This window comes from Canis lupus, chromosome 4, assembly GCF_048164855.1.
Source record: "Canis lupus baileyi chromosome 4, mCanLup2.hap1, whole genome shotgun sequence".
Taxonomy (NCBI): Eukaryota; Metazoa; Chordata; class Mammalia; order Carnivora; family Canidae; genus Canis; species Canis lupus.
This window is the reverse complement of record NC_132841.1, coordinates 2,450,286-2,470,444: the sequence shown is the minus strand read 5'-3', so window position 1 is coordinate 2,470,444 and position 20,159 is coordinate 2,450,286. Positions and strand designations below refer to the sequence as shown.

At 35.0% G+C, this 20,159-nt stretch overlaps 1 long non-coding RNA gene across 8 annotated transcripts in view; it reads right to left on the bottom strand.

Moving 5' to 3' along the window:
- The window catches only part of LOC140631725 (uncharacterized), a 179,093-nt gene that overhangs the window by 68,823 nt on the left and 90,111 nt on the right, over positions 1-20,159 (bottom strand). For 4 of the 8 annotated variants that reach the window (XR_012029222.1, XR_012029226.1, XR_012029223.1 and 1 more), the window contains exon 6: positions 2,781-2,999. The exons of the other annotated variants lie outside the window; for them this stretch is intronic. This is a non-coding gene — a long non-coding RNA (uncharacterized lncRNA). The remainder of the gene's footprint in view (positions 1-2,780; positions 3,000-20,159) is intronic. 8 annotated transcript variants of the gene reach the window in all.

Here is a 20,159-nt window from a genome sequence, read left to right as displayed (position 1 = left end):
TAGTGGCACAAATTCACTTTAAAAAAATATTTTAAAGATTTTTATTTATTTATTTGACAGAGAGAGCGTAAGTGCACAAACAGGGGAAGGGGAAGGGGCTGAGGCAGAGTGAGAAGTAAGTCCCCACTGCCAGGGAGCCTGATGCGGGACTCCATCCCAGGAGCCCGGAATCATGACCTGAGCCAAAGGCAGTTGCTTAACTGACTGAGCCAGTCAGGCGCCCTGCAGATTCACTTTACAATGATCTATTCCTTAATAGCATGACTTTAGGCATATAAACAAAAATGACTAAATATATATTCAAATTTGTGATGCAATATATAATAGCCAGATATCTTCCTGTCTATAATATTCTTGTTTGCCATAACATAGCATATATGTTAGCACATTTTAGTTATACTTGGATTTAAAAAAAAAAAACAGTTAAATGAGAAAATATTTGAGGGACATTTCAGAGTTATATGTACCGAAGTAATCATTAATTTCACAAAGATGCTATCACACTGTCCCCTATATTATTTATTACTCTTTTATGGAATATGTCTTTTACTAAATTCAATACATGCTGATTTCTTGAAGTCAAATATAGTTCTAATTTTTCTTGATCTATTTTGTTACTCCCAGCTTAGTTTTTATTCTAGTTCAAATTCTTATTTCTCCTTAAAGTGAACTAAGCCTTTTTCAATATCGAGGTAAAAGATCACTAAATGAAAATTAACTCACAGAACAGTCTATGGACAATAATAAATTTTTGCTTAGTAAGTCACATTATCACTGTCTTTCAATAAAAGGCTTATCCAGCATTGCCTGTTTCCACATTGTCTGCGTTTCCTCCCTGTAGGAAGAGAGTAATTCTGCTCCATTGTCTTTTCATCTGACTTCTTTGGACCAATAGAAATGTTCTTGGAAGATGCCTTATATCAATTCAGAGCAGAAACTAAGAGACATCTCTCATTTCCACTCTGTCTTGCTCTTTTTCCTCTACCATGACAAAAGAATGACCCAAATAGGGGTTCCTTCTGCAGCTTGGGACCTGTACTGGTAGGACAGTGCTATAGTAGATAGATGCACCATCACCTCCGTATAATGTAAACAAGAAATAAATGTTTGTTGTAAGTCACTGAGATGGATCAGAAAACCTAATAAATAGAGCATCAGCTGTCTATGCAGGGATGAAATTACTTTACATCTAGTAACTGAGTGTTAGTCCTTGTAACAAGACCAAATCAGGGATTTGGTATCAGTTTATTTGTTTCCTCAAGTTACACATTGAAAAACTCCCCTGGGTTGCCTATAACCACTCATTAAAAAGTATATTTTCCTTACTTCAATAAACTCTGAATCGAGTGGGTGACGGGCACTGAGGGGGACACTTGACGGGATGAGCACTGGGTGTTATTCTGTATGTTGGTAAATTGAACACCAATAAAAATTATTTTATTAAAAAAATAAAAATAAAAAAAATAAAAAAATAAAAAAATAAACTCTGAATCTGGAGATGACTCTAAATGCAGCCACTGTTAACCTTCTACCATGTACTATTTTAGCTCCAACATCTTAATTCGTTGTGTCTTCAGGGGTACACAAATTTGAGGATCATGGAGCCTCTTGCTGGCATGAGATGAAGGAGGCAATAATCTCATCATTCTTTCTTCTGAGCAGAATTAGTCTGGCAAATACACTTTCAAAGCAACCTCTTCAAAATAACCTCCATCTCTTTCCATTCTGACCAATTTTTATATTCTTTATCATGTTGAGGAGTCCCAATGTCAGGGAACCAGTTCCTGAAATATTCTTTTGTAATTTCTGCATGTAACAAACTCTCTCAAACTCAATTGGGAATGAATAGCTATCATACTGATACTTCAGTTAAGACCAGTGTAGGAAGAGTCCTGCCTTAGAAACCATTTTATATGAATAGGAAATGATAACACACTTCATTTCCAAATAGAGATATTGTCAGGATTTAAAATTTGAATTTTGATCCACTAATTTTAGTTAGAAAATATCCATAAGCATACAAATAAGAAAATCTTCCAAAGTAATTTATCCAGGATTTATCAAGTGAATTTTTAAAAAATATTTGGAATATGAAGCAATTTATTTTTATGTAACCAGCTTAAAAGTGTACCCAAACTACCAAGTTATGGATGAGCATAATATTTGATACTGAAAATGTATGCATCTTGTGAGAGTCTTATAGCACTCAGCTTCTTTTTTTCAATCTTCTAGCAAATCAAGTTGGTAATAAAAGACATATGGAAACACCTTAATCAGATGACTTCCTGATAATATCTTTTACAAAGGAAATATCTGACTACATATTATCATTTAACTCCAAAATAATAATTACTTAGGAAAAAAAGAGAGAAAGATATCATCACTAATTTAGCTAACAATGCATTATTTTGGTATATTTATCTTCTGTATCTTCTTAAGATATTTCAAAGAGTTAAAACTATCCCATATATTTAAATATGTTTCATTTTATATACTTATTAAAAAATAAATGTTTAATTAAAAGTCTTCCTTTACTTCTTTTCAGTCTTCATAAGAATGATTGGAAACACTGTGCACTAGCCATCACACTATCAATGGCCACTGCTTATTTAGCTATTTCTTAATTTCATCACATTTCAGCTTTAAAAAAAATCTTAGCTACTATTTATGTTTGCCATCCCCAACACATATTTGTAAAACATTACAAAATATATTTATATAAAATTACAAAAACTTAAATCTATCAGAAAAACATTGACTGAAAATGGGACCATACATACCTGATTTTGAGAAACTCCTGGAAGTACTAAATGCAGAAGCAAAGCTGCAGGAAGGCCTATGCATAAATATATGCAAGAGAAGACCATACAAAGGTAGAAGATAGAGCAACGAAAGCCCAGAGAAGTATGATCTGTGGAAATCTCCAGCAGATATGTCCCAGGATAGCAAGGCTGTTCTGTTCCTCTTCTTTCTCTCCCCAAGGACTATGGATTTAGATGCTGGAAACAGAGTCCAATCAGTTTCCCAGATAACTACACATTCCAAAAAGAGGGAGAAGCTATGTCCAGAATATATATCATATGCAGAAACATAACTAGCTCCTTTTCTACAATACCTTGAACAGATGCTCAAGCAATACAAAGAAAGATAAACTTATTCAAACAAAAATTCAAATCTGAGAAAATAATATAGCTAAGAGAAAACTTTAAGTGCAATTATATATGCTGGGAAGAATTTTATATAATTTTATACATAATAAACTTACATAAAAATAATTGTATGCTATGAAATAGGACTACTTAGAACCAATAGGAGATCTTGGAAATTCAAAACTGATTTGTAATGAACAAAGCAAAGCAAATAAAAATTCAGTAAATAAAAACGGAGATACACATAAAAAGTGGATAAAACAGGGGATTAACACTAAAGAAATAGCACATAGAAAGTATGAGACAAGAGTTAAGGTAGAAAATAGATTGAAAGGGTCAATTTCTTCTTCAAGCAATGAGTTCTAGAGTGTGAGAAAAGAGAATGAATGGAGCACAGGAAGAATGGTAAGGCAGAAGAGAAGGGATAGAGTGAGGGAGAGAGGAAGGAAAAAAATTGAGCTTTCTTAAAAGTAGAGTTGAAATGCATCTTCAGTCTGTTAGAGGCTCACTGAGTGTTGAGGAGAATGAATGAAAATAAAATAAAATAAAATAAAATAAAATAGAATAATAATAATAATAATAATAATAATAATAATAATAACTAGCAAAATCCTGGAGTAATTCTGAGCTCCAAGGTAAAAAAAAAAAAAAAACAACGAATCGCAAACACTTTGAATCTGACCATACAAGAAAGATAATGAATTTTCATCATATTTCTCATTAGGAACACATGGTTCTGGAAGAAGAAAAATTAGCAATATTTTGTAGTTCTAAAGGAATATCCTGTATTCTGTTAAACAACTGCTCATGTAGAGTGGGAAAAAAGCAGTTGAATAGGTAAGTTCTTTACTCTGTAAAGAAACTTAAAATCTTTAAATACTTTCTTATTTTAAAAAAGGGGGCAGTAAAATAGAGTTATCACTGCACACCTACTATAATGGACAGGACCAAATGCTAGAGAGGCTGTCAAGCAGCAAGAAGTCTCATTCATTGCCAGTGGGAACACAAAATGGTAATCATTTTGAAACAGTTTGATGATTTCTCACAAGCTAAAGATACTACTGCCAGGTAATCCAGCAATCGCCCTTCTTAGTATTTAACCAAAGCCGTTGAAAATTTATATCTTTTTTTTTTAATTTTTATTTATTTATGATAATTACAGAGAGAGAGAGAGAGAGGCAGAGACACAGGCAGAGGGAGAAGCAGGCTCCATGCACCGGGAGCCCGATGTGGGATTCGATCCCTGGTCTCCAGGATCGCGCCCTGGGCCAAAGGCAGGCGCCAAACCGCTGCGCCACCCAGGGATCCCTGAAAATTTATATCTTGAGATGTTGAGGAAATCCTCTGCTTTTTGATGTCTCATGTGATAGATTGGGCCACTCGGATAATCCAGGATACTGCTATTTTAAGGTCCTTTACCTTAATTATTTTGGAAAATCTCTTTGGCCATGTAATTTAACACATTCATGGGGTCAGGAGATTAAGACCTGGGCATCTTTAGGGGGGTATTATTCTGCCTACCACAAGCTATTCTCAGACCTGTAAATTCCACATCCAACCCACACAGAGAGTACATTCATTCCACCTAAAAATCTCATTTAAGTATCATCAATTCAAAATCCCCAACTCTCAACATCTAAACCATTGAAATTAGGTGTGGATGAGTAATTGTCAGGAGGCCATTATTCTATCTACTGCCCTCTTCACTCATGAATCTTACAATTCACATGGGAAAACAAACAAGAGAGCAGTAATTCAAAAAAACAAGTACATTAATAAAGATAAATGCCAGTTTATATGGAAGTATAAATTAGAAGAGTCTAATATAATATGGGGAGCCATAGAAAACTAAGTTTACCTCCAGTATCTGAAACCTCGAAGAATAGTAGATATAGCTAAGTAAAATAGTAATGGATGGGGGGAAAGATAGAGCTGTAGGGCATCCAATAAGAAGGCTGTTTAGTAAACCAGGTAAGAATGGGCATTAACTTGTGCTAGCATTAAGTAGGAATATAGAACAGTAGAAATTTAAGATTTGGAATTATATGTATAAACTATGTTAATTTAGTTTGGGGAGCTAGTCTAAGGATGAGTAAGAGTCATCAAGGACCTCCAAGTACTGGCATAAGCAGGAGATGACAGAAGTACCTTCTGCACAAGGATTCAAGGGTGATGAGATCCATTTGGGAATTTTTGAGATTTGAGACCTCTGTAAGACATCCAAGTGAAGACACGTGATAGGCAGGTGGTTAAACAGGTCTTTGGCTTGCTTGCAAGAGGAGTCTTTGCTAGATATTTGATTGAAAAGTAATCATACTATAAGTGGCAATTAAAAACACAAGTAAATGGGGGTGTCTGTGGCTCAGTGGTTGAATGTCTGCTTTTGGCTCAGGTCATGATCCTGTGGTCCCAGGATTGAGTCCCACATGGGGCTCCCTATGGGGAACCTGCTTCTCTGTCTGCCTATGTCTCTGCCTCTCTCTGTGTCTCTCATGAATAAATAAATAAATAAATAAATAAATAAATAAATAAATAAAAATATAAACACAAGAATATGCATGAAATAAGCAAAACAAAAGGAAATAGCAATGATTTCAATGACCCTGAGTTTTTATAATAAAAAGAAAGAAGAAAGCAGAGAACAAGCATTCAAAAAACAGGAATATATAAAGACACGAAAGGATGGACATGGGAGTGGCTTATTCAGTTGGATGACTCACTCTTGGTTTCATCTCAGCTCATGATCTTAGGATCGTGAACTCAGGGTTGTCATATTGATCCCTATGTGGGGCTCCATGCTCAGGGCAGAGTCTGCTTAAGACTCTCTCTCTTCCTCTCCCTCCCCTTCTACCCTCCTTTGCCCCCCATCCCACACTCATTCTCTCTCAAATAATAAATAAATCTTTTTATTAAAAAATGACACTAAAGGAGGAGATAAGAAAAGTAACAAGAACGAATAGGAAAATGTAGTAGGATGAAAAACAGGGTTTAAAATTAACAGAATTTGGATTGGTATAACAGAGAATATACATTCTAAGTAGGAGGCCAACATGTGAAATGTACTATTATTGAATTGACAGTGGACATGAAGGTGTATCAGGAACTGAAACAAGCATGAATATTAAATATGGAATGGTTCCAAGTTCCAGAGTTTGTAATTGACCTGATAATTAGGCAAAATATAGATCCTTACATACAAAATGACCCAGTGAAAATAAATGTCTATTATTTAGATTAATATAACAGATAATAAATATGCTTTTCTTTTAGTACTTTTCAACAAAAAAAATACTTTTCAACAAAAATAACATTGTTAATTTGTCACATTGATGTACATCATTATATATATATATATGACGTGTGTGTATATATATATGTATATACATATATATATACACACATACACATGACATATATATATATATATATATATATATATATATATATATATATATGACAGTCCTAATCTCAAAAGTCTTAAGTCTAAAATGTAGTAAATGTTTAATTAATAAATTTTCTGGGGATTAACTCTCTGCATAAATAAATCAAGAGGTAATCTGAAAGATTTTATATGGGGTAATTAGTAAAATTTCCTATAAATAAAATTATTTTATGGTATCTCACTCTGTGGAAATCTGAGTTTCCAGCTATTGCATTTTTGCCCTGAGAACAGGATGGCAGATCTTCAAACAACAGCAATAATGAGTTCTGCTAACTGGTTTCTGCCAAGCCTTGCTTTATTTCAAAATTCTTCCTGATTACCTAAAGTTCTTCACAGGATGAGCCATCTGGCAATCTCTCTGAATTTCTCACTGGGTTGATGGCAGAAAATAAGAACAAAGCCAATTCTCAGAGAACCCAAAGGAAGCATGTCTAGATTGGCATGGCAGATTTTTACATCAATGCCAAGAATCTCTGCATAGATGCCAGGTAAGATATTACCACTGAAATCTGATTTAACTATCGAGGGACATCTGACACTGAGCTCACTAATTATGCCTTTGCTAATTGAAATTTGCAAATATCCATCATCTGCATAATTAAAAAAAATCTCAACCATGTATTTATTCACAAAAACAAAATATTGATATTGATATATGTAACATTAAATGTGTGGTAAACTTATTTTTGGAAGTAAAGACATAGGATGATTAATTTTACCAATTTAATACAGGACTTTTTAAATGATTTTACTTATTTATCTGAGAGAGAGAGAGCAACAGGTAGGAGCAGAGAGAGAGGGAGAGAGAGAATCTCAAGCAGACTCCATGCTAAGCATGAAGCTCAACGTTAGGCTTGATCCCACAACCCCGAGATCATGATCTGAGAGAAATCAAGAGTTGATTCCTTAACTGACTGAGCCACCCAGGTTCCCCTCTCATGTCGGTTTAAAGAAGCATAATGCTAAGGCAATATAAGGATTTAGAAGGATAATTTATTGCAAATAAGGAAGCTACTTCATTTTTACATGGATTTCTACAAAAATAATGTAATTAAAATATGAACTTTTTAAAAGCTCAAATGGAATATAATTTATACTTCATCCAACCCCATAAATCTTCTAAGAATAGATAAATAGAAATAATTCATTTTTATTTCCTTTTTTAATTTTTTTACATTTTTAAATTTTTTTCCCATTTTTATTTCCAATTAAAGTATTGAATTAAGATGTAGTAGTTGTATTTTGTTTTTGTTGTTTGTGCATGTATTTATGAAAGCCTATTATGGATCAGGTGTTAGGAAACTGCTAGAAATACTAGGAATAACAAAACAGATTCTGACTCTAGGAATTGTCAGAAACGAACATGGAAGACAGGTAAATAAAGTACATCAAATATTAGACTTTTTCATCTGTGGAGGAAAACACATTTATATTAAAATTTTCTTCAATCTTAATTAGATATGTCTTTTAACTGGCAATCTTCATTAGATTTGACAAAAACTTTATTTGATTTCTTAGATGTTGAGTTCTTGAATGTACATATCCTGCCACACGTGTTTTCAACCATGCCCAGAGCTCTTTGAGACTAGCTATTGTAACATAGAGTTTATGATCAATTAATGAATCTTCAATAAATATTCATAAATGAAGACAGCTTTTTTTAGATAAATTATATGCTTCACTTATTAATTTCATGCAATTATGTGTTTCCAGTTCATGATAGCATGGGGAGAGCTAAGTAATAATACTAGCTGTGAACTTCAAAATCCAACTTGCTCATTATTGTCATGGGTACTTTCTATTTCTCCTTCCTGCCAACTTCAGGGGGTTGAGAGGAGGTGCCTTTGTGTTCCCAGATGGTTGCAGCAGTTCTAGGAATTATATAAACATATGAAAAATTCAGAGAAAATGAACTATTTGTCATATCATTTCATTTTAGGAATAAGTAAATTTTTCCAGAAGCTCCTTCTTTGATTCCCTTTCATGTCTTATAAGTCAGGATTTTGTCCAATCCACAACCCTAAGCGACTCACTCATAGGGCTTTGGTTTACCTCAGTGACCCTGAATTCTTAATTTGGGATGATATGGATGTTTGAGATTCAATCATTCTGACTCATTCCAAGTATATTTTAATCATTTTCATTCACTCAGAGATTTGAAAGCTAAGAATTTTCATGATAAGAAATTCATTCTAACAGAGAGCTGGTGTGCACAAACTTGGCAAAATGTCCATGTTTAAACATCAAAGGATATAGTTTGCATTTGGAAATACAACATAGTGCGTGTTATTTGTTGAATCTACTAGCCTGGTTTTCCCGAAACAGAGAATGCCTCTAGAAGAAAAGGGGGTGTCCAAACACCAGTGTCCTTAAGATATGGTGTTTGGTACTGACAACATTGAGGGACTGTGGATTAAAGTCTCATAAGGTTTTCATGGGCACTATTTTCCGATGCAGACACCTTTGAAACCTATTGGATAATGGAGACATTTTGCATTAGAAACAGCAGAGATCCATGTGATCAGCAATGAGAAGAAAAAAAAAATCCAACACATTGCATATGGTAATATATGTGAACAACCCTTAGAGGATTCTTTGCATAGTTTGAAAATTCAGGAATTTTGGTAGCTACAGGCAAAGCCAGAAAAAATATTGACTATTTTTTAATAAAATATTGTATCTCTCATCTTTGGCCTGGAAAATATGAGCTATAAAGAATAATTAGTGAAGCAGCTTTTTAGGGAATGGTGATGAACTTGGTTTTGGAAATACTGGCAATAATGTGTCATTTAGATATTTAATTGTTTAATCACTTAAAACAATAAAGGCATAAAAATGACTGTAATTCATGACATTTCCTAACAGCTATTTTAAGAGTGTGTATTCTAGGTAACATAATTGCTAATTTTTTTTTTCAATATGAGAAAGACATTCTCCTAAACTCATACACGCACACACACACACACAAACTTAATGGGGCAGCTCAGGTGACTCAGCGGCTTAGTGCTGCCTTCCACCCAGAGCCTGATCCTGAAGACCCGGGATCGAGTCCCACGTCGGGCTCCCTGCATGGAGCCTGCTTCTCCCTCTGCCTGTGTCTCTGCCTCTCTCTCTCTCTCTCTCTCTGAATAAATAAATAAAATCTTAAAAAAAAAACCAACTTCATGTTTACCATATAGTACATCAAAGATAGAATTTCCTCCTAGTTGTTTGACAAATAGGATTCTATTTCACTTCTTTTCAAGATGTAATTTCTTACTTGATGCTAGGCATGACTCAGTTGATTGTATAGTTGGCTTTTTTCATGAAGAGCCAAAACCTGTTAAAATATGCATCTGTATTTTTAAAGTGCACATGTGCAGCTACTGATTTCAGAATCACAACTTCTTACTAGAACAAGAATTTAATTTCATGTAAGTCTTAATGATGGCCTCATGAAATCCTGGGTTGATTGGAGGAAATTTGTTTATGGAACAACTGGCTTTACCTGACTTCCCAAAACCAGTTTATATTAACTTGGGGATTAATTCATGCTGTCTCCTTGTCTTCTTACTCTTTTCTTCTTCAACAAGCAGCCTCTGAGGGGCTAGACCCCATTGGCCATCATTGAAGAATTAAAACTGAGAAAATACAGGGAGACTGTTTCTCATTAATAATACCCTGGTTGTTTTCTTTCATTACCACCTTTTTCCTCTTAAATTTGATTATTCTGTTATCCAAATAGACTTACAGCTGTATGGGATCATGGTCATACCTCTTCCTCATACTCTTTTCAAAATTCCCACTAAAGCCTGATATTCTCCTAGATGTCCATCTTGTTTCTTTTATCTGCTCACAGAGCTTGCCTTTGGGTGGACGTTTTCACCTGGAGGCTTTTGAACTTGCTATTGGTCCACTGTCACTCCACTGTCCTATGACCCTTGACTCCTTTTATCCATGTTTCTGAATCAAAGAGTTCTTTCTGAGCAGACGGCAGCTGATCAGATTCAAGCCTACCATTATAGTCTTTCTTATTCTTTATCATCATTGTCCTTGCATTCAATTAATATTACATAGTAAAACTATTAACCTATCTACTTTTCTCTTTCCTACTATAATATGTTCAATGAGGTTGGAATTTTTATATATCTAGCACACTGCTATAACAACTGAAACAACACCCAACAAACGCAATACATCCAGGAATATACGATGAATTCAAAGGAATGTATGCTGTTCTGGAGCTAAAAATGGCTAGTGGGAACAATAGATATTGTGTTGCTCTGCTAAGGCTGCCATAACTAAATACCACCAATTGAGAGGCTTAAACAACAGAAAGATATTTTCCCAGGCCACCTGGGTGGCTCAGTCAGTGAAGCATCTGCATCTTTGATTGATTGATCTCCCTCTCTCCTTCTGCCCCCTCCTGCATTCATGTGCATGCTCTCTTTCTTATCTAAAAATAAAATAAAATAAAATTTATTTTCTCACAATTCTAGAGGCTGGAAGTTCAAAATCAAGGACTATCTTCCTGACTTGCAGGCAGTTGTCTTCTTGCTATTTCCTCACACAGTCTTCGTGTGCGCTGAGAAAGAGATCTTAGGAGTCTCTGCCTCTTATAAAGATACCGGTCTTAAGGGAGTAGGACCGCATCCCTATGATCTCATTTAACTTTACCTTCGTAAAGGCACTATCTCCAAACATAGTCACATTGAGGGGTTAGGACTTCAACATATGAATTCTAGGGGAAATCCACAGTCCATAATAGGTGGTAAATGATTGGAAAGAAGGAGTTATTTTTCATACTAGAAAGTTAGGTGTTTCTCTATCATTCTTATCATTATGTTTATTAGATCAATTATTTACTTGATTTCTTTAATTAGTAATCTACTTTAATTAGTAATAATTATAATAATCTACTTGATTTCTACTTGTTACTTTTCTAGTGTTAAATTTAAAACATTAAATACTCTATTATCTCTAAGGAAGGTCATGTGGATTATAAACCTTAGGTATTGAAATGTTGGCTTACTTAATTCCTTTGGAAAGGTTGTGTTCTTCTGGCTACTTACCATTTCTATGCTTAAATATGACAGATGAAGTGTTTGATCAGGTGGAAGCTATTGCAAATTAAAAACTGCGATAAGAGATAAAAGAGTACCACCTTTCAGTTATAAGATGAATAAGTTCTGAAGGTCTAAGGTGTGCCATAGACACGATTGTTGGGAGTGATGTATTTTATAATTGAAATTTTCTGAGAAAGTCGAACTTAAATGTTCTTAACAAAAAAAATTAAATACGTGAAGTGATAGAAGTGTTAATTAACTTGATAGGGAGTTCTTTTCGCAGTATATGCATATATCAAATCATCATGTTGTACATTTTAAGTAACTTACAATTGTATTTGTCAATTATACCTCAACAAAGCTAGAGACAGATTTTAAAAGCAAACTAAGAAACTAATATAAGAGAATAAAGTTGGAGATAATTGGAACTGTGCCATGTGTGTACACTGAAGAGATATATTATGGAGTTCAGGGATAATTTATAAGTTGTTCTCAACTCTATCACATAATGCCCCTTAGGCCAAAAGAAAATGTATATAGAATAAACCTACCTATATACATATAATTTTAGGGATATTAATATAATGCCCCTATTATTGCATAAAGGAGAAATGGAGAAAACAACTTATAAAAAGGATTCTTTTTTCAATATGTCAGTGTTAGACAAGACTACACAAGAAATTATAATGAAGATCACAAATGCTTGCACTCATAGAACACATCACTGTAAATGCAATAGCTGTAACTACAGTATTATGTAGACATATTTTGTTAAGAATCAGCAGCATCCATGGCATCAAATGATTTTTCCAAGTGGTGAGTACTTCTCAATAAAGTTATAATGAAAAAAAAAAGTTATAATGAAATGAATTATAGTTTTCTCTCAATTTGCACGGTGTTTGCATTCTTGGAAAGCCTAGAGTGCATTAAGCTACACACAAATGTTTTTTGCTAATGTGTAAAATGGAGTTATTTCTAAGCTTGGAGAATTATAAAGATGTGTTTCACCTATATGACTTCTAAAATCAAGAAAGACACAGGATGAAACTTAATTGCATAGAATTATCACAGACACTACAGAAAACATCATACCTGGCCCGTTGCCACTGAATGTCAGTAGCACACCTTAATCATCTTTACAGAATAAATGCCCTCAGACATTTGCAAAATATCTGCTATAAAAGGTGGACCTGCCATCTCTCTCAATCCCAGCAGCTGAAAACCACTGAAATGAAGTCACTAAAGATTCAAAATGAACTTTTTCTTGCAGAGTGTACAAGTCTTTTGAAACTTCCTTTTTTTAACAGTTCTGAGTCGTTATAATACTTAAATGCATTTCCTCAGTCATTTAAGAAACATTTATTAAGCACGTAATACTTTATTAGTCCATAGGAATTTAAAAAGGCCCCCTAAAAACCAAAAGCAAAAACAATTTTTTAAAAAGTTGTCTTAATGAAGGTTATAACCTATTGAAGTACAGAGACTCTTGGCCTATAACTTAATTAAAAGTTCCCAAAGCAAAAATTATACAACATAGTTCACATGGTTTTTATTCTTGATGCTGACCTTCTATCCCTACCTTCAAACTCCCCAAATTGTCACCCAGCAAATAAACTTGAGGTAGAAGTAATTAAAATGGAGTCTAGTTTTAGTGGCTACTTTGGTAGGTAGATCAGCCAGTGGAATAAAAGGACAGATTTTTAACTGAGTTATATTGAGGTTTAACTTAAACACAATGAAATTCACTGTTTTAAAGCACACAGTTCCATGAATTTGGATAAATACAGTCAGATAACTACCAAAATAAACAGAATATTTACTAAGCACTTTAAATTCTCTCATGGCAGTTGGCAATCAATCTCTTCCAAAACTAGCTGCCAGTAGCCACTACTTTGTTTTCTATTGTAATTTTATCTATTCCAAAGAGTCATATATGTGGAATAATGCATAACGATACATAAGGTAGCATTTTGCTTTCAGCTGCTTGCATTTAGCATTAGCCATTAACATGAGATTCATTAATTTAGCTGCATAGATCAGTAGTTCCTTCATTTTTTATTTCAAGTACTATCCCATTTTACACCCAGGAATGAGACTATTAGGTGCTATGGTAGGTGCACATCTACCTTTCTAAGAAATTGGTGGCAAATCTTACAAAGTGATTATGCAATTTTGCACTCCCACCAGCAATATATGCAGTCTCAAGTTGCACCAAATTCTTACCATGTTATGATCTTATTAGTCTTTTTTTAATTTTTGCCACTCTCCTATGTATTATCATAATTTGTAATTTTATTTTTTTTATTTTTATTTTTTTTTAATTTTTATTTATTTGTGATAGTCACAGAGAGAGAGAATGAGGCAGAGACACAGGCAGAGGGAGAAGCAGGCTCCATGCACCGGAAGCCTGACGTGGGATTCGATCCTGGGTCTCCAGGATCGCGCCCTGGGCCAAAGGCAGGCGCCAAACCGCTGCGCCACCCAGGGATCCCATAATTTGTAATTTTAATTTGCATTTTCCTGGTGACTAATAATGTTAGGTTAGGAATATTTTCCTATTACTTATTAACCATTAACACTTCTGTCTTAGTGAAACAACTGGACAAATCCTTTCCTTTTTATTTTTTTTTTTTTGAGGTTTTACTTATGTATTTGAGAGAGAGAACGCACACACAAGCAGGGAGGAGGGGCATATGGAGAGGAAGAAGCAGGCTCCCCGCTGAGCAAGGAGTCCTAGTATGGGGTTGAACCCCAGGACTCTCAGATCTTGACCTGAGCCAAAGGCCGACTCTAACCAACTGACACCCAGGTGCTCCTCCTTTCCTCATTTTTTAACATGTGTTGTTTGTTTCTTATTGAGTTGTAAGAGTTCTTTATATATTTTGGATACAAGTACATTAAAAATATATGTTTGCAAATATTTTCTCCCAGTATGTGGTCTGCTTATTCATTTTTTAATAGCGCCTTTTTGTTTATTCATGGAGGATATTGGTTTGTGATTTTCTTTCCTTGTAATATCTTTGTCTAGTCTGGGTATTAAGGTAATGCTAGCCTCATTAAATGAGATAGAAAGTATCCCTCTTCCTCAGATTTCTGTTTAGATTGTATTGAATTGATATTCCATCTGAAACGGATCTTGGGTTATTCTCTCTCTATATATATACACACACATATGCCTATAAATGATGTAGGCAGATAACTTATTTCTTCAAGACTGATATTTATGATCCTTGTTAGCTTAGGTATTTGAAGAATTTAGCAATTTCATTTAAGTTGTCAAATTTCTGGGCATAAAGTTTTGTATAATATTGTTATGATACAATGTGTATAGGATCTACAATGAGGTTTTCCTTTCCCTTCTTTGTTCTTTAAGTTGTAATTTTTAATCTTTTCTACTTTTTCTATTAGTCTGACTAAAGGTCTATCAATTATATTGATCTTTTCAAAGAACTAGTTTTGGGTTTCACAGCTGGAACTGTTCTTGATCTCCTTAACTTTTTTAACAGCTACATTAACATTTTATTTGTTTTCTTCTAGCTCTTTTTAAGGTTATTGTTAAGTGTTTCCATAATCATAAGTACTTCAGATTGGATTTTTGGATGCTGGTGATAAACCATAATCTCATGAGAGATTTTTTTCACCCCAGAAGGATTGCTTGTGTGCCTATGTGTTTATTCCATCATTAGGAAAAATATTCATAATTAAATAATTTGCTATTAGGATTTCTCCAGATATTGTGAAAAGAAACTGGCTTCTCTACATTCTCAGTGGTTCCCTAAAGATTTCCTTTAGCTTTGACTCGGTGAAAATTACATATTCCTTAAGCAGTTGTTTTTTTTAACTTTTTCATTTATTTATGATAGGCACACAGTGAGAGAGAGGCAGAGACACAGGCAGAGGGAGAAGCAGGCTCCGGGAGCCCGACATGGGATTCGATCCCGGGTCTCCAGGATCACGCACTGGGCCAAAGAGCAGGCGCTAAACCACTGCACCACCCAGGGATCCCTCCTTAAGCAGTTTTTAAAGAGGAGTACAAAGTTGAGATGTTTCCTGAGCCTTATATATCTGGGAATGTCATTTTGAATCTCTGCCTTTACCAATCAATTTTTTTCATTGCCTCTGGCTCTTAATGTTGTTGCTGTTGTTTTAATTTAAATTCAATTAACCAACATATACCACATCGTTCCAGATGTAATGTCCAGTAATTCATTGGTTCTGTATGACACCCAGTGCTCATTACATCACATGCCCTCCTTAATGTCCATCACTCAGTTACTCCATCCCCCACTCCCCTCCCCTCCAGCAGCTCTCCGTTTCCTATAGTTAAGAGTCTCTCATGGTTTTTCTCTCCCTTTCTGATGACTTCCCATTTAGTTTTCCCTCCCTTCCCCTATGATCCCCTTCACTATTTCTTATATTTCACATACGAGTGAAAACATGTGATAATTGTCTTTCTCTGATTGACTTATTTTGTTTAGCACAATACTCTCCAGTTCTATCCATGTCAATGTAAAAGTTAAATATTTATCCTTTCTAATGGCTGAGTAACTCTCTCTCTGTCTCTCTCTCTCATATATATATATATATGTGTATGTGTGTGTGTATGTATCAGTCTCATATGTATATATATATGTATATATATATATATATACATATATATATACATATTTTTTTTTAGAGTCAGATGTTTATTTAAAAATCTGATCCACTGGGATCCCTGGGTGGCGCAGCGGTTTGGTGCCTGCCTTTGGCCCAGGGCGTGATCCTGGAGACCCGGGATCGAGTCCCACGTCAGGCTCCCGGTGCATGGAGACTGCTTCTCCCTCTGCCTGTGTCTCTGCTTCTCTCTCTCTCTCTCTGTATGACTATCATAAATTAAAAATAAAATAAAATAAAAATAAACGAGAAAATTAAAAAAAAAAATCTGATCCACTAAAACTTAGAGTTTTCCACCAGCTCGGGGTGTGGAAACCTTCACAGGCTTCACAATCTTTTGCTTAGGTTCTGCCTTTGTGGGAGCCTTAGCAGCAGCCATTGTTGTCTTTTTTAGATGCTCGCTTAGCCTTTTTTGCTTCCTTGGAAGCCCTGATGGCTTGTTCTCGTTGAGCCTATATATGTTGATATATATATATGGCTATTGTGGACATTGCGGCTATAAACACCAGGGTTCAAGTACCCCTTCGGATCACTACATTTGTATCTTTGCAGTAAATACCCAGTGTTACTTTTTCCAGAGTGGTTATGCCAGCTTTCATCCCTACCAACAATGTAAGAGGCTTCCCCTTTCTCTGCATCCTTGCCAAAATTTGTTATTTCTTGCCTTGTTAATTTTATCTATTTTGACTGGCATGAGATGGTATCTCATTCTGGTTTGGATTTGGATTTGCCTGATGCTAAGTTATGTGGAGCATTTTCTCATGTGTCTGTTGGCCATTTGTATATCTTCTTTGGAGAAATGTCTTTTCATGTCTTCTGCCCATTTCTTGACTGGATTATTTGTTCTTTGGGTGTTGAGTTTGATAAGTCCTTTATAAATCTTGGATACTAGCTCTTTATCTGATATGTCATTGACAGATATCTTCTCCCATTCCATAGTCACCTTTTAGTTTTGTTGACTGTTTCCTTGACTGTGCAGAAGCTTTTTATCTTGATGAAGTCCTGATTAGTTTATTTATGCTTTTTTTCCCCTTGCCTCTAGAGACATGTCTAGCAAGAGGTTGCTGTGTCTGAGGTCACAGAGTTTTCTGCCTGGGTTATCCTCTAGGATTTTGATGGATTCCTGTCTCACATTTAGATCTTTCATCTATTTTGAATTTATCTTTGTGCATGGTGTCAGAAAATGGTCCCATTTTATTCTTCTACATGTGGCTGTTCAATTTTCCCAACATCATTTGTTGAAGAGACCATTCTATTGGATATTCTTTTCTGCTATGTCAAAGATGAGTTGACCATAGAGTTGAAGGTCCATTTCTGGGATCTCTATTCTGTTCCATTGATCTATGTGTCTGTTTTTCTATCTGTACCTACTGTCTTGATGATTACAGCTTTGTAATAGAGCTTGAAATTTGGCATTGTGATGCCACCAGGTTTGGTTTTCTTTTTCAACATTTCTCTGGCTATTTGGGGTCTTTTCTAGTTCCATACAAACTTTAGAATTATTTGTTCCAGGTCTGTTAAAAATGTTGATGGTATTTTGGTAGGGATTGCTTTGAATGTGTAGATTGCTCTGGGTAGCATAGACATTTTCACAATATTTATTTTTCCAATCCATGAGTATTGAATGTATCTCCACTCCTTTGTGTGTTTCTCAATTTCTTTCCTAAGTCTTCTGTAGTTAATAGAGCACAATTCCTTTGGTTAGGTTAGGTTTATTCCTAGGTATCTTATAGTTTTCAGTGCAATTGAAAATGGGATTGGTTTGTTTGGCTCCCTGCATGGAGCCTGCTTCTCCCTCTGCCTGTGTCTTTGCCTCTCTCTCTCTCTCTCTGTGTGTCTCTCATGAATAAATAAATAAAATCTTAAAAAAAAAAAGAACGTTGTAGATTTCAGCATACAAGTCCTAGGCATGTTTTGTTAGATTTAGACCTAAGGATTTCCCTTTTTCCCAGTGATTTCAAAAGGTATTTCATTTTTCATGTTCTCCAGAGAATATATATATATATATATGTATGTGTGTGTATGTAACTACATATAACTATGTACTATGTATATAGTTTGACTTATTTATTTAGCATAATATCCTCCAGTTCATCCACGTCAATGTGAATGGTAGGTATTCATCCTTTCTGATGGATGAGTTACATTCCATTGGATATATATATATACCACAACTTCTTTATCCATTCATCTATTGTAGGACATTTTGGCTCCTTCCACAGTTTGGCTCTTATGGATATTGGTGCTATGAACATTCAGATGCAGATGCCCCTTTGTTTCACCACATCTGTGTCTTTGTGGTATATAACCAGCAGTACATTTGCTGGGTCATAAGGAGGGGAAACTGAATGGGGTAAAATCAGACAGGAAGACGCAAAGACGCATGAGAGACTCTTTTTTTTTAAGATTTTATTTATTTTATTCATGAGAGACACCCACACAGAGAGAGGCAGAGACACAGGCAGAGGGAGAAGCAGGCTCCCTGCAGGGAGCGGGATGTGGGACTCAATCTCAGGTCTCCGGGATCAGGCCCTGGACTGAAGGTGACGCTAAACCACTGAGCCACCCGGCTGCCCGGTTTGTTTTGTTTTGTTTTGTTTTGTTTTGTTTTTGTTATGTTTTGTTTTAAAAGACATGAGAGACTCTGAACTCTGGAAAACAAACTGAGGGTTGCTGGAGGGGAGGCAGGTGGGAGGATGGGGTAACTGGGTGATGGGCATTGGAGAGGGCACAGGATGTGAAGAGCACTGGGTGTTATACTATACGTTGACAAATTGAATTAAAAACAAAACAAAACAAACAAAAATAAAATTGTTGAGACTTTTGTACTGATCCAGAATATGGTCTACTAGTGAGTTTTTTATTTTATTTTATTTTATTTTATTTTAAAAGATTATTTATTTATTCATGAGAGACACAGAAAAAGAGGCAGAGACATAGGTAGAGGGAGAAGCAGATTCCATGCAGAGAGCCTGAGGCGGGACTTGATCCCAGGACCCTAAGCTCATGCTTTGACCAGAAACAGATGCTCAACCACTGAGCCACCCAGGCATCCTTATTAGTGAATTTTCTAAGGCCAATTTAAAAGAATATGTTTTCTGCTTCTTTGAAAATATCAATAAATTTTCCAAACTTCTAGCACAACTGACAAAGAAATGAGTAAAGATATAAATTACCAATATCAGGAATGAAACTGGTTATCACTATAGACCCTTCAAATACCCAAAGGATAACAAGACAATATGGAGAACAACTGTACACACTTATATTTGACAACTTACATAAAATGAACCAATTCCTTAGTCTTCCTCAATTCACCAAATATGAAATAGATATTTCTACCACAACTCACCACAACTCACCAAATATGAAATAGATAATTTGATAGTCCTATAACTATGAATTCATAATTTGAAAAGCTTTCTCCAGAAAAGTAATCTTCAAGCCCAGATTTCACTGGAGTTCTATTAAGCCATTAAAGAAGAATGAAAGTCAATTCTACACAATCCTTCCAGAAGATGAAAGAGGAGGGAATACTTTCCAAATCATTTTATAAAGCAAGTATTACACTGATTCCAAACTCAGACCAACATAGTACCAGAAAGAGTGAGAAAGAAAAAGAGGGTGGAAGGGAGGGAAGAAAAGAGAGAGAGAGAGGAGAGGAACAAAGAAACAAAACCACAGAAAAATATGCTTGTGATATAGATGTAAAATCCTTAACCAACTATTATCAAATTGAATGTGGAAATATATTAAAATAATTGTGTAAACCTGACTAAGTGGGATTCATTCCATAGAAACAATGCTTGACCAATATTTTATAATCAAACAATGCAATCCACCATATTAACAACCTGAATGAGAGAA